This window comes from Mobula birostris, chromosome 20 (assembly GCF_030028105.1).
Source record: "Mobula birostris isolate sMobBir1 chromosome 20, sMobBir1.hap1, whole genome shotgun sequence".
Lineage (NCBI taxonomy): Eukaryota > Metazoa > Chordata > Chondrichthyes > Myliobatiformes > Myliobatidae > Mobula > Mobula birostris.
The window spans coordinates 24,545,009-24,560,130 of record NC_092389.1 but is presented as its reverse complement, the minus strand read 5'-3'; positions in this window follow the sequence as shown (position 1 = coordinate 24,560,130).

Here is a 15,122-nt window from a genome sequence, read left to right as displayed (position 1 = left end):
TCCTGCAGCTCCTGATGACCCTGTGACTTCAGCCCCTGAATCCAATGTGAAAGCATCTTTCAGAAAGGTGAACCCATGGAAAGCATCCCGAATGGGGTACCTGGCAGAGCAATAAAGACCTGTGCTGATCAATTGGCTGGACTGTTCACCAATATCTTTAACCCCTCGCTTAGGCAGTTTGAGTTACCCGACAGATTCAAGTAGGCTTCAATTATACCAGTGCCTAAGAAGAACGTCGTAACCTGCCTCAATGATTTGTCTAGTAGTACTTACATCCGCTATGATGATGTGCTTTGAGAGGTTGGTGACAAAACATATCAACTCCTGTCTGAGAAGTGACTTGCATCCATTCCAATTTGCCTACCGCTTCAACAGGTCCACAGCAGATGTCATTTCATTGGCTCGTCGCTCAACCCAGAAACATCTGGACTGTGAAGATGCATACATCACGATGCTCTTTATTGACTATAAATTGGCTTTCAATACTATCATGAACTTAAAACTAACCAATAAGCTTCAAGACCTTGGCCTCAATATCTCCTTGTGCAATTGGATGGTCAATTTCCTCACTTGCAGACCCCAGTCAGTTTAGATTGGCAACAACATCTCCTCCACAATCTCCATCAGCACAGGTGCACCATGAGGTTGTGTGCTTATCCCTCTGCTCTACTCGCTTTACACTTACGACTATGTGGCTAAGTACAGCTCCAATGTCATATTTAAGTTTCCTGATGCCACCACTGTTGCTGTCCAAATCAGAGGTGGTGAAAAATCAAGCATGCAGGAGGAAATGAGCCAGCCCTCCTTGGGGAATCAGAGGTAGAGTGGGTCAGCAACTTTAAATTCCTCAGTGTTATCATTTCAGAGGATTTGTCCTGTGCCTAGCACATAAGAGCAATTACGAAGCAAGCACACCAGCGCCACCACTTAGAAGTTGTCAAAAATTCGGCACGAGATCTAAAACTTTGACAAACTTCTATAGAAGTGTGGTGGAGAGTATACTGACTGGTTGTATCACGGCCTGATATGGAAACACCAATGTCCTTGAATGGGAACTCCTACAATAGGTTATGGCCTAGTCCATCACTGGTAAAGCCCTCTCACCACTGAGCACATCTACATGGAGCACTGTCGTAGGAAAGCAGCATCCATCATCAAGGTTCTCCACTTTCCAGCCCATGCTGTCTTCTCTCTGCTGCTAACAGGAAGAAGGTACAGAAGCCTCAAGACCCAGACTACCAGGTTCAGGAACAACTGTTAAGCCTCAAAAATCAGGTTCCTGAATCAGAGGGGATAACTTCACTCAACTTCACTCATCCCAACAGTGAACTCTTCCCACAACCTATGGACTCACTGTCATGAACTCTTCATCTTATGAGGGGTGATTGATAAGTTTGTGGCCTAAGATAGAATGAGCCAATTTTAGAAAACCTAGCACATTTATTTTTCAACATAGTCCCCTCCTACATTTACACACTTAGTCCAGCGGTCGTGGCATACAGATCCCTTCTTTGTAGAAGTCGGCGTCTTGGACCTCCAGAAAGTGGTCCACAGCAGGGGTGATTGATAAGTTTGTGGCCTAAGGTAGAAGGAGATGAGTTATTAACTTCAAACTTTCTGCATAATCACTCAAAGAGTTGAACTGCACGTGCATGTAACGAGAGCTGTATAACAGTTCCGGCCCGAAACGTCGACTGACCTTTTCCACTGATGCTGCCCGACCTGCTGAGTTCCTCCAGCGTGTTGTGAGTGTTGCTTTGACCCCAGCATCTGCAGATTATTTTGTGTTAACTCATCTCCTTCTACCTTAGGCCACAAACTTATCAATCACCCCTGCTGTGGACCACTTTTGGAGGTCCAAGACGCTGACTTCTACAAAGAAGGGATACATATACTCCATGACCACTGGACTAAGTGTGTAAATGTAGGAGGGGACTATGTTGAAAAATAAATGTGCTAGGTTTTCTAAAATTGACTCCTTCTACCTTAGGCCACAAACTTATCAATCACCCCTCGTACATCATTTGTCTGTCTTGTTGGGTGTGGTCTTTTATTTATTCTCCTGTGTTTCTTGGATATCCATGCCCGTGAGGAAATGAATCTCAGGTTTGTATATGGGTGACGTATATGTACTTCGATAATAAATTTACTTTGAACTTTGAACTGATCATGCACCTATCTAAATTCCTCTTAAATATTGTACCATATCTGCTTCTACCATCTCCTCTGACAGTGCATTTTAAGCACCTACCACCACGCTATGCAAAAAAAAAACTTGCCTTGCTACCTTCGGTATTTTAAGCGATTCCCTTCTCAATTTAAACTTATGCCTTTTAGTATTTTACATTTCCTTTTTGGGAAAATAACTAACAATGTACCCTATCCATGTCTCTCATCATTTTGTATACATCTATAATGTTGCCCCTTAGCCTCTAATACTCAAACTTTTCAGAATCAGAATCAGAATTAGGTTTTAATATCAATGACATATGTTGCGAAATTTGTCTCCAATCCAGATAATGTCATGGTGAACCCGATCTGTACTCTCTTCAAAGCCTACCTATCCTTCTTCAATCTTACACATTATTGTCTAGAAATGAGCATAATACTCCAAAAACTTACTAAAGTTTTGTACAGCTGTTGCTTGAGTTCCCGATTTTTATACTTAATGTCTCAAACAATCTTCATCAGGAACCATCACAAATGGGGTTATATAAAAAATTTGACAAAGCAGTGTCTTAGTCACAAGAAATTCTGCTGATGCACATGGAGCTTAGAAAAATAGAGGGCTACGCAGTAGGGAAATACTAGGCGGTTTCTAGAATAGGTTACATGGTCCGCACAACATTGTGGACCGAAGGGCCTGTAATGTGCTGTAGATATCTATGTTCTATGCCGGAAATCTAAAGCAACAGTCTAAAGAAGAAGAGGTTCAGCTCGAAATGTTGACTGTTCATTCATTTCCATAGATGCTGCCTGACCCGTTGAGTTCCTCTAGCAGTTTATGTGCTGATAAAGCAGTGTTCTATGTTTGGACAAACTTAACGAGTGAGAAATATCTGCGGTAATTTGCTCTCAAATGCTTTGACAATGCTTTGATATCTTTTATCTTTTCAAAACATCTTGATGTACAAATAAACTCTTCTGAGGCTTCCAGCCGGGTACAGGTATCAATTATAACGGACATTTTGATGACAAACTCTGCCATCTTCATGAGGGATGATACCTGGTCATGTCTAGTGCAGTGGTATTTATACCCCTGTAGTCTGTCCCTCCTGATTGGTTAGTCCTCAGGGGTATAAATACCACCACATTAGACATGTCCAGTCATCTTCCCTGATGAAGATGGCAGACGGTATCAGGCTGGAAGCCCAAGAAGAGTTTATTCATTATATATGTCAGGAAAGCACAAGATCCTTTTCCATCTTGATATACCTTAGTAGCTGCAAAACTTAGTCAAAATAGCAGACTAGTTAACCTATAAAACTATTGAATAGTAATCAGGGGATATTGAAAGCCATTTTAATTGTTCAGCTAAATCAATTAGATTGGAATTTAATAGTACATAATTGTTTATTTGTTTTCAATACTTTTCATGACCTTAACTAGAGAATGAAAATCTTTGGATCATTTCCCAAATGCATTAAAAAGTCAGATTTTATTGAGGATGCCCAGAAGAAAGAAGAGAATTATTCATGTTCCCCACAGACCTGAGAAGAATGATGACTGGAATGTTCAAATGCCAATGTGGCTTTCCTGTTTCGTATACCATGCGTTATCCAGGGTAAAGTTACAAGCCCATTGCATGCTTGATAACCCAACCTGCTTTGAAGTATCTATTCAGTTGGAGTCAGAACTGTTGTCCCCTCATGAACTAGATTAATTAATCTGATCTCTGCTTGAAGTGTTGATAAATGAAGAAATTAGGTAATGAGACGACTGGCTTTTCTAGAGTCCACTTGTGTTCACATGTCGGTCTTTCATCATTCAGCTCTACAGAATGTGTCCTGGAAACCATTTCATCTAACAATAATGGTGGACACCAACCATTAGTCCTGCATCACTGTAATTCTTTATCCATCTCATGTATGCACTCCCCACCCTGTATTAAAGTCAGCAAAGTTAAAAGATCACATTGAATTCTGGCAAACAGGAGGTAAAATATTGAAGACTTCCCTTTGATTCTCATGAGGCAATCAAACTTTGCACACTCTGGTTCTGATTAAATGAGCTGAACTCCAGATAAAAAATAAGTCCTGGTCTTTCTCACAAGAGGTTATCAAATCAGCATTCATCAGAAGAGGCCAGATCATGCTCCCCAGACTTGATATTCTCTGGTGAAAGAAACATTTTTTGACATATGGCCTAGTTCTAGCCCTCATGTGGTTTGAGAGTGTGACGTGGTTCTCCCTAATGTGTTAACTCAAAACAAATTGTCTGGACAACCACAGTTGATTCTCTTTTTTAACATGACCAATTCACATCAAAGTCTAGAGAGTCAGCAAAATGAAAGAGGGGAATAAAAATATCTTTATAAATGCTGAACATTTCTGAAGATCCCCATCATATTTGGTTTATACAACTCTTAAAAATTTACAAATGCAAGTTGAATTCTTATTTACAATGGTATAAGATAAAAATGGTTAATAACTGGCACAGGTTGGTGGGTCCATGTGAGCAGGAGGTACAAGGTCCGATGAGTCGGCACACCTGGCGTTCAAGCCTGAAGTTCAGGGTGGTATCATCAGCTAGTCTGAGGATTGATACCAAGGATTAGTTAACCAAAAGAAAGCAGAGAGTTGAGATAAATGGGTGTTACTCTGGTTGGCAATCAGTGGTGAGCGGTGTGCCGCAGGGGTTGGTGCTGGGCCCACAACTGTTGTCCTACTTTTCAAGCAAGGAGGAAGAGAGAAAACAGGGAATTATAGACCAGTTAGCCTGACGTCAGTGGTGGGAAAGATGCTGGAGTCAATTATAAAAGATGAAATTACGACACATCTGGATAGCAGTAACAGGATCGGTCCGAGTCAGCATGGATTTACAAAGGGTAAGTTGTGCTTGACTAATCTTCTGGAATTTTTTGAGGATGTAACTATGAAAATGGACAAGGGAGAGCCAGTGGATGTAGTGTACCTGGACTTTCAGAAAGCCTTTGATAAAGTCCACATAGGAGATTAGTGGGCAAAATTAGGGCACATGGTATTGGGGGCAGAGTACTGACATGGATTGAAAATTGGTTGGCTGACAGGAAACAAAGAGTAGTGATTAAAGGGTCCCTTTCAGAATGGCAGGCGGTGCCAGTGGGGTACCGCAGGGTTCAGTGCTGGGACTGCAGCTGTTTACAATATACATTAATGATTTAGATGAAGGGATTAAAAGTAACATTAGCAAATTTGCTGATGACACAAAGCTGGGTGGCAGTGTGAAATGTGAGGAGGATGTTATGAAAATGCAGGGTGACTTGGACAGGCTGGGTGAGTGGGCGAATGCATGGCAGATGCAGTTTAATGTGGATAAATATGAGGTTATCCACTTTGGGGGTAAGAACAGGAAGTCAGATTATTATCTAAATGGAGTCAAGTTAGGAAAAGGGGAAGCACAATGAGATCTAGGTGTTCTTGTCCATCAGTCACTGAAAGCAAGCATGCAGGTACAGCAGGCAGTGAAGAAAGCTAATGGCATGCTGGCCTCATAAGGGGAATTGAATATAGGAGCAACGAGGTCCTTCTGCAGCTGTACAGGGCCCTGGTGAGACCACGCCTGGAGTTTTGGTCTCCAAATTTGAGGAAGGACGTTCTTGCTATTGAGGGAGTGCAGCGTAGGTTCACAAGGTTAATTCCCGGGATGGCGGGACTGTCATATGTTGAGAGATTGGAGCGACTGGGCTTGTATACACTGGAATTTAGAAGGATGAGAGGGGATCTGATTGAAACATATTATTAAGGGATTGGACACGCTGGAGACAGGAAGCATGTTCCTGCTGATGGGTGAGTCCAGAACCAAAGGCCACAGTTTAAGAATGAGGGGTAGGCCATTTAGAATGGAGTTGAGGAAAAACTTTTTCACCCAGAGAGTGGTGGATATGTGGAATGCTCTGCCGCAGAAGGCAGTGGAGGCCAAGTCTCTGGATGTTTTCAAGAAAGAGATAGATAGAGCTCTTAAAGATAGCAGAATCAAAGGTTATGGGGATAAGGCAGGAACTTGATACTGATTGTGGATGATCAGCCATGATCACAGTGAATGGCGGTGCTGGCTCAAAGGGCCGAATGGCCTACTCCTGCACCTATTGTCTATTGCCTATTGTTCACCAGATACATTAACAATCTGGAAGAGGGGACCGAGTGTACTGTATCTAAGTCTGCTGATGATACTAAGTTGAGTGGAAAAGCAAATTGTGCCGAAGATACAAAGAGTCTGCAGAGAGATATAGATAGGTTAAGTGAGCGGGTAAGGGTCTGGCAGATGGAATACAATGTTGGTAAATACGAGGTCATTCACTTTGGAAGGAAAAATGGAAGATAGATTATTATTTAAATAGTAAAAAGATTGCAGCATGTTTCTATGCAGAGGGACTTGGGAGTGCTTGTGCATGGACTGCAAAAGGTTGGTTTGCAGGTGCAGCAGACTATCAAGAAGGCAAATGGGATGTTGGCCTTCATTGCTAGAGGAATTGAACTTAAGATCAAGGAGGTTATGCTGCAACTGTACAAGGAACTGGTGAGGCTGCACCTGGAAGTCTGTGTGCAGTTCTGGTCTCCATATTTGAGAAAGGATATACTGGCTTTGGAGGCAGTGCAGAGGAGGTTCACCAGGTTGATTCCAGAGATGAGGGGGTTAGACTATGAGGAGAGATTGAGTCGCCTAGGACAGTGCTCACTGGAATTCAGAAGAATGAGAAGAGATCTCATAGAAACATTATAAAATTATGAAAGGGATAGATAAGATAGAGGCAGGAAAGTTGTTTCCACTGATAGGTGAGATTAGAACTAGGGGACATAACCTCAAAGTTCGGGGGAGTAGATTTACGATGGAGATGAGGAGGAACTGATTTTCCCAGAGGGTGGTGAATTTGTGGAATTCTCTGTCCAATGAAGCAGTGGAGGCTACTTCAGTAAATATATTTAAGAGAAGGTTGGATAGATTTTGCATAGTAGGGAAATTAAGGGTTATGGAGAAAAGGTAGGTAGGTGGAGATGAGTCCATGGCCAGATCAACCATGATCTTATTGAATGGCGGAGCAAGACCGACGGGCCAGATGGCCTACTCCTGCTCCTATTTCTTATGTTCTTATATTCTTATCATATTACCCACACCAACATTATTTTCCCTTCCTTGTTGGCTGGGGAATCATTCTCAGGGTGAGGACCTTTGGATTAGTCGTAAGCAGGAAAATATCAGCCCTTAAAGCATTTACTTCACCTGGAGTTACTAAGACTTAAGTTCTTTCGGGCAGCCGCCATACTATGACTTGAGGTTGTTTGGAATGGATAACCTCCGCACCGCTTTCCATAAAACAGAATAGCAAAAAAGGAGAACCTAGACAAGTTCCTCCAATAGTCCTTTTCCTCTTTATCAAAAGGGATTGGTATTAGTTGTACCCCTTCTGCGGCATGAGTTGGTGTTCTCATACATACCCAGCAATCCAAAACATTAGTATGGTTTGCATATTCCATTTGCAAGAACATGTTGTAAGATCTCACACACCAGGTCATCGTCATCACCACTGCCATCAGAGGATCTGACACTGTTAAGTGTCAGGATGTTGGTGAGCATCCCTGACTTGCCAGCCGGGAGTTCATATTGTGCATAGCTTGCTGCAGACAGCCCTAAAAGGTGTGGGTAGGGGTCACCAGTTGCCCAATTGAATTTCCAAGGGGATCCCATTTTATTGTATTTTATTGGGCTTTCCTGGTCAGGATGGCCGCATGGTACCACCATGACTCTGGAATATTTTTCAATCACAGTTAGCACATATCGTATTTTATTCTGTCATGGCAGAGGCCCAATGTAATCTACCATCAGATCTGACTAGCTTCCGTATCCCTTTGGATGCGTCCAGAGGGACCAGCTGGCTGCACCCTGGGCTTAATCTGCTGACAGGTAGGGCAGCTCACAGTCACTATCTCAGCCTTACCGTAAGTTAACGCCACCCCTTGAACCTCCGACCATTTTCTTACTCCTTCCATCTCTAGATGCCTGCTCTTCTGGTGTGCCTATACCTCCAGGCCACTGTAATCTACCTCCTCAGAAAACACAGCAGTCAGCATAATCTGCACCGCCCTATCAGCAGCAGTATTCTATGTAGCCTCTTCAGTGGCCTGAGAAGTGTGGGCACCTACATGATAGACTAATCTATCGCTGACTTGCTTCCCTCCAGGTGTGCTCCCAATAAGTACCCCCCAGAGGGGTCACCTTCGCACCTTCCAATTCTGCCCATGACATTGAAGCATCTGTACATCCATGACATTAGCCACCATAGATTCGAAAAGGCCCCGCCGCCTCTCAGAGGGGCAGGGTCATATTCACCAGCTCAGCCAATTGTTTGGATTTCCCCTCACCCTCCTGCATAACGACTTGGCCTGTCACAGGGTGGAGAGCAGCAGTCCTCCACCACTGCTTACAACCATGCCAATGGCTGAAGCCATCAGTAAACCAGACCTAGTGCTTTACTTCAGAGGCCAGCTCATCATGGGGCCTTGTGAAGGACTAATCTAGCGATCTCATTGTAGGCACAGTGGGCAGGGCCGTAACCATAACCTGTCAATGGAGACGGCGCACCCCATTGGGGTCTTTCTCTGCCTTGTCCACAATGTACCACCCCCACTTGACAACTGTTGAGCATGGCCCTGTTTGTGGGCCACATTGTCAGACTTTACTACTGCATAATAGGCAAGTGTGGCCACAGCACAACTGGCTCAGAGGCTGTTTGGAGTTCAGTGGCCAAGAGAGCCCAAGAACTGGCCAATAGCTTTCTCTCGAAAGGGGTGCATTGGGTTGCTGCCTCAGGAAGGGTTTCTGTTCAAAACCCCAAGGGGATGTGGTGCCCCTTCATTTCCAGTGTGGCTGCACTCAGCCACACAGGGAGTAATTCAAACCTGCAGTTCAAAAGGTACTCCACTCTGCCCTTGAAGCCAATGGGAGGGCCTGATCTCAAACTGCCTTTTTGGCAGCCTCAAACACTTCCTACTATTCAGGACCCCATTGGAAAGAGGCTTTTGTTTACAGGAGACCTGGTACAAGTGGTCAGCATCATCGTCAGGTGGGGAATATGCTGATGCCAATAACCAAGGAGCCCCACAAAATGCTCTATCTCGACCTTGGAGGTGGGGTCTGCGGCTCTCAAGATCTTACATTTGGCCTGATCTGGTATCTCTCGCTGCCCAGAATGCCACTGCTTACAGAAAAAAAAAATGACTGGGGCCCTATATCTTTTCAGGGTTGATAGACCAACCACACTTCCGCAGAGAGGTGAGCACCTCGTCCGGTGCCTGCTTTACCACCTCCTGCAAGGACCCCTGTAACAGAATATAATCTATATAATGTGATACTAAGACAGTAGGGTCCAGCTGTATCTCCTGCAGACCTTGGGCTATTACACCTGTGAGAGGTGGCAAAAGGTGCACTGTCCACCTGGTGAAAGTGAACTGGTCCTGTGACCTCAAACTCAGAGGGATGAAATAAAGGCATTGGCCAGGTCTGCTACAGTGTATCATTGCTTCACACTCCCCAACCCCTATGTCCTGGTCCATGAGCCACCTGCACGGTAATCTGCCTGGTAAAGAGAAGCGGGCCCCCAGACCCTTTATTGTAGTCCTAGGACCCCAACAGCTATCGGGGGTTACCTGGAATGATGGTATGCTTGGCACCAATGCCATCCATCATTGCGCATTTCACTTTCCCCAATGTACTGCAATGGGCACGTAAGGCCTCAGGTCTCCTGACTGGGAATGGGCCACTGCGCATATCCGCCAGGAGCCTTGACCCACCCCCCATCCCTACATGAATGGGGTGGGAGGATGCCACCCACCATCCAACTCCTGCTGAAGATCAGCTACAGCCTTTTGTAAAGCCTCCAGCGAGGGATATAAGGGATGCTGCAAGGGTTAGAAGGAACCCTTATTGGGGGAGAACTGAAGGGATATATCCCACGCCTCCTCTCCCCCATAATAGCTTCCTTGCCCTTCGTTTCCTGGCAATGTTCCTTCTACATCATGTAGAGGAATCCCATTGACCAATTCCTTTGGGATCCTTGCCCTAAACGGTGCTAAAAAACTCACCTTACGGATCAAGCAGGACCCCACAATCCCTCTCTGCTTATCCAGCTTACGTAGTTGGCTATAGTCACCTTTTCCCACATAGTTTAACCCTTGTTTTGTTGTTTTCTGTACTGTTCTGCTGAGCAATGAGTGCATAACATTTTGGCGCCGGAATGTGTCGCAACACTTGCGGGCTGCCCCCAGCACATCTGTAGGGTGTTGGTTAACGCAAACAATGCATTTCACTGTCTGCTTTGATATACTCTACTTGAAATAAATAAATTTGAATCTGAATCTTAATCAGGTACCTGTATCTTTACAGCAGACTAGTAGATAACACAAATCGTATTTTAGTCAGATGATGTTCAGATAGTTATTTCTACTGATGGCTATGTATCATAATGATTGGGCACATTTTGAAAATAGTGTAAAAAAAGAGAAAACTGACTTAAAACCACCAAAATTACGTTATGTACAAATAAACGGTCCTTCTTATATTATGATGCTAAACCATCAAAACTAGAAGATATCTTGACGGTTGTATTTTTAACAAATGTTCTGCCTCTTAATTCAGTCTTCTTTGAATATTTTCAGCTTGTTTGCTTCTCGATCTCAGGCGCTCTTTTTTTGGCGTCATATTTTGTATCCACCTGTCAAATTTTTGACAGCCTAATGGAGGACACATGATTGATGATTTCATGGAGTTGTAGATCTGCATGGTAAATGGCAGTGGTTCTTATTCATACCTCAGCCTTGTCTGTAGCCTGTTTTCTGCAAGATCTGAATAAAAGCAGTTCCGGATGAATGAGAGTGATGTGAAGAATATATGACAACATTTGCTATGTGTAGAAGGTATTCAAATACATTTAAACTGTGTTAAATAGTTTAAGCTCTCTATCACAGCACACACATTTGTGCAAGTGCAAGAATTTGCAAGAAGCATATTTCTCTTTTTCGTGTCCACCAAGGCAAGATTATTTTTTTGCAATATGCCACAAGCTTTCTTTTTCTTCCATTCTATTCATTCAAATGGAAATAAAAACCAAAGTAAATTCTTGCAGCTGGATAAGTTGGTGACAGAATGATTCTTTTCGTACAATTGAAAAGGAAATTAATGGGGGAGGAGAGTGGTAGGTTGGGTTACATTATTGTATGCTGCAACTGTGTGTGGTCCAAAAATGATCCAGGTAAGCTATTTTAAAAAGAGGCTTTGGATTGCAATTACATCTTGAATGAACTGAAAGTGTAATGTCAATGCTGAGTGGTCATGCTCATGAAATTCATACAGCACAAAAAAAGTCACAAACTAAAATACCACAGACGTTGGTAACCTGAAAAAAAAAAGCACAACATTCAGGAAATATTCAGTAAGTCAGATGCATCTGTGGAGAGAGAAAAATGAGTCATCATTCTGGGATGTTTTTTCTATGATAAAAGTACTTTATAAATGTATAAATGTATGTTAGTTGATGCTTGAGTGTCAGTAGAGAAAGATAAAGCCAAGAAATAAATGTTAGTTGATCATATGCTTTCTTTGATCTAACTACTCTTGTTGCATAATAGACATTCGAGCAAATGTTTTGTGTTAGGTTGATATACTTTTGCTCTATTACACAAATTAAAGGTCCACATTACCACTAGGCATTAGATTTGTGCTCAGCTCAGTATAAAGTAAAGTAAAACTGCTTCCTGTCAGAAGGGTACAAGAAAGGTAGGATCAAGAGTAGACCATTTGGCCCATCATACCTGCCACACAATTTACTGTTAATGGTTCATCTATCCTGTCCTCAGCTCCTCTTCTGTGCTAATTCACCACAATTCTCAATCCCTCGATCTTTCACCTTAAATATGCTGTATAATCTAGCTTTCATCATCTTTTAAGGACAGAGAATTCCAGAGATTCACTGCTATCTAAGTGTGGAAATTTCTACACACCGCAGTTTTATTTTGAAGCTTTGTATCCTTGTTTGTAACTCACCCGTTTGTGAAAACATATTAATATCTACTCTGTTAAACTGCCTTAGGATCTTTGATGTTACACCCCTCACCGATGTTTCACCTATGAGTTACCCCTCATTCTTCTAAATTCCAAGGAACACATGAACCAAAATGACTAACCTTTCTTGATAGGTCAACCCTGCTTTCTCACAAACCTACCATTGTAAATCTCTTTTAGACTGTCCCCAATACTACTATATCCGTTTTAGGTAATGGGACCAAATGTATGCAGAGTATTCTATGTGTGGCCTTAACAACATCCAGTACAACAAATCCTTCTTATTTATGAACTCCAACCACTTTGAAGTAAATGTTCAATTTGCCTTATTAACTATATGTTGGATGTGTCTGCTACTTTTTTCTGATTCATGCACTAGAACACCTTAACACCCTAACTTCACACATGTGCAGTCTCGGTCCATTTAGATAATAAAACAACTTCTGATTTAACTTTTTATGTATCCTCACACTTCCCCACAAAAGTTGCCAGGTTCTTGCTCAATCACTCATTCAATCTGCACTTGGTGGCCACTTTATTAGGTACACCTATACAAGTGCTTATTAATGCAAATATCTAATCTGCCAATCACGTGGCAGCAACTCAATGCATAAAAGCATGCAGACATGGTCAAAGGGTTTAGTTGTTGTTCAGACCAAACGTCAGAATGGGAAGGAAATGTGATCTAAGTGACTTTAACTGTGGAGTGTTTGTTGGTGTCAGAAAGGGTGGTTTGAGTATCTCAGAAACTGTTGGTCTCCTGGGATTTTCACACACAACAGTCTCTAGCGTTTACAGAGAACAGTGCAAAAACAAAAAGCATCCAGTGATCATCGGTACTGTGGGTGAAAATATCTTGTTAATGAGAGAGGTCAGAGGAGAATGGCCTAACTAATGCAAGCTGACAGGAAGGCGACAGTAACTCAACCACACACTTCAACAGCGGTGTGTAGAAGAGCATCTCTGAATGCACAACACGTTTAAGCTTGAAGTGGATGGGCTACAACAGCAGAAGACCAGAAACATACACCTAGTGGCCACTTTTTAGGTACAGGAAGTACCCTTTAACGTGGCCACTGAATGGATATCTCTATGCAGAATCACAATATCCACATCACAACCTGTCCTTCCACCCAAACGTGTATCATGTCAACAAGTTCTTTATCACAGTCTCTTCTACTGACTCAAACCGCATAGAACCAATTTATTCAATAGTGTGACTGTGAGAATTACATGTTGTAGCTTGGAATTTTATCCAATTGCTTTATACTTACTAAATTGATATACTATTTACCAATCTGTCGATGAAAAGATTAAGTTGAGAAGTTGAGCTCCTTGTGTCATTTATTTGGACAGTATGGGCACCAATTTGCCTCGGAATTTTAATGCAGGTATTTATTTTTAACTTATGTTGCCTGTTATGTTTTGGTGGACTATTATATCACTTATTTATGTCAGAAATTTGCAGAGAGGGCAGAATGTGAGGCCGTTCCCTAAGCTTTACTGATTTGATGCTGCTTCTGCCAAATTGACGTCTGGTCTTCTTGGACTGCAGCTTAGGAGGCAGGACTGCAGAGGAGACTACCAGTTAAAGGAGGGAGGGATAGAGGATGCTCAACTACATGAGAACATAAGAATATAATAATAGAAGCAGGAGCAGGCCATCCTGTCCTATTGATTATGATCAACCTGATCAACCTCAGTGCTATTTTCCCATATGATCCCCATAATGTCCAACTGGAGGTCTTATCAAGCAACGGTCCATTGCCAACATGTTAGGATTTTCTTTACCTAGGAGCTGTTAGAGAGGCTGGATTCTGCAGTCACAGATGAAACTATAGAGCAAAACCACATTTGGTTTGGCAGAGTGGTAATGAAAATAACATGTTACTAATTTCATCATCTCTGGTCTCTCCAATGTACTTGTTTAAGGGACATCACAGATTAAACATTGCAACACACTGTTTCATTACAGCTACCACAGACTAGATGTACATATTTGTGTGTGTGTGTGTGTGTGTGTGTGAGAGAGAGAGAGAATTAGAACAAAATATCAGTCCATCTGTTGGCCCGCGACTCCCAACGCATATTGTGCAAGATCAAGACCATTGTAGCTCCTGCCAGGCAATCTGTAAAGCAGCTCTGGCAGATATCTTGCCTTCCTAGTCCACAGAACTTCCCTTCAGGCCTCTTATCTCATTCACCAGGATAGCAATGTCCTTTTGAATGATCCTTTGTGCTCTGTCATGCTCCCTTTCTCCTCCCTCACCATGGTAACCATAATGTGGCTGACCTAGAGTACATAGTTCTGAGGACTAATCCCTTCTCTGTTATATAGCTACAACGAATTTACTCTGCTCCCTTCAGGAAACAGGCTAATCACAAAATACTGCATGATTTTGTGCATAATTTAAAAAAAATATGGAGCATCAACTGGGCAAATGGACTGAATACAGCAAATACTTATGGCACCAAAAAAGGTGAAGACCGGTTTCTAGTCAAAGCTTTTCCCCTTTTCATCTACACATCTGTTTGAATTTTCTTATTAGTAGAACTAAAAGGCTTTTACATAAAATAACAGCACTAATTACCTTAACAAAAATGGTGTGCATGAATGTGTAATACAGTTACACACAGAATGCTGAGGTTGTGTGCAAGATAAAAATGATTTAGAGCCTCCCAGGTACCGTTGTGGCAAATTGAGGGTAATTTCTATTCAGAACAGCCCACATTTCAGCCTTTACTTTAGGGTTCCCATAATATGTATTCTGTTCTGCTCACTGCTTGCATAGTTTGTTCATGCAGTACTTGGCATGAAGGTAGACAGGCTGTATAGGACCAGATGCAGGTGAGCCATTTATCTTTTCTCC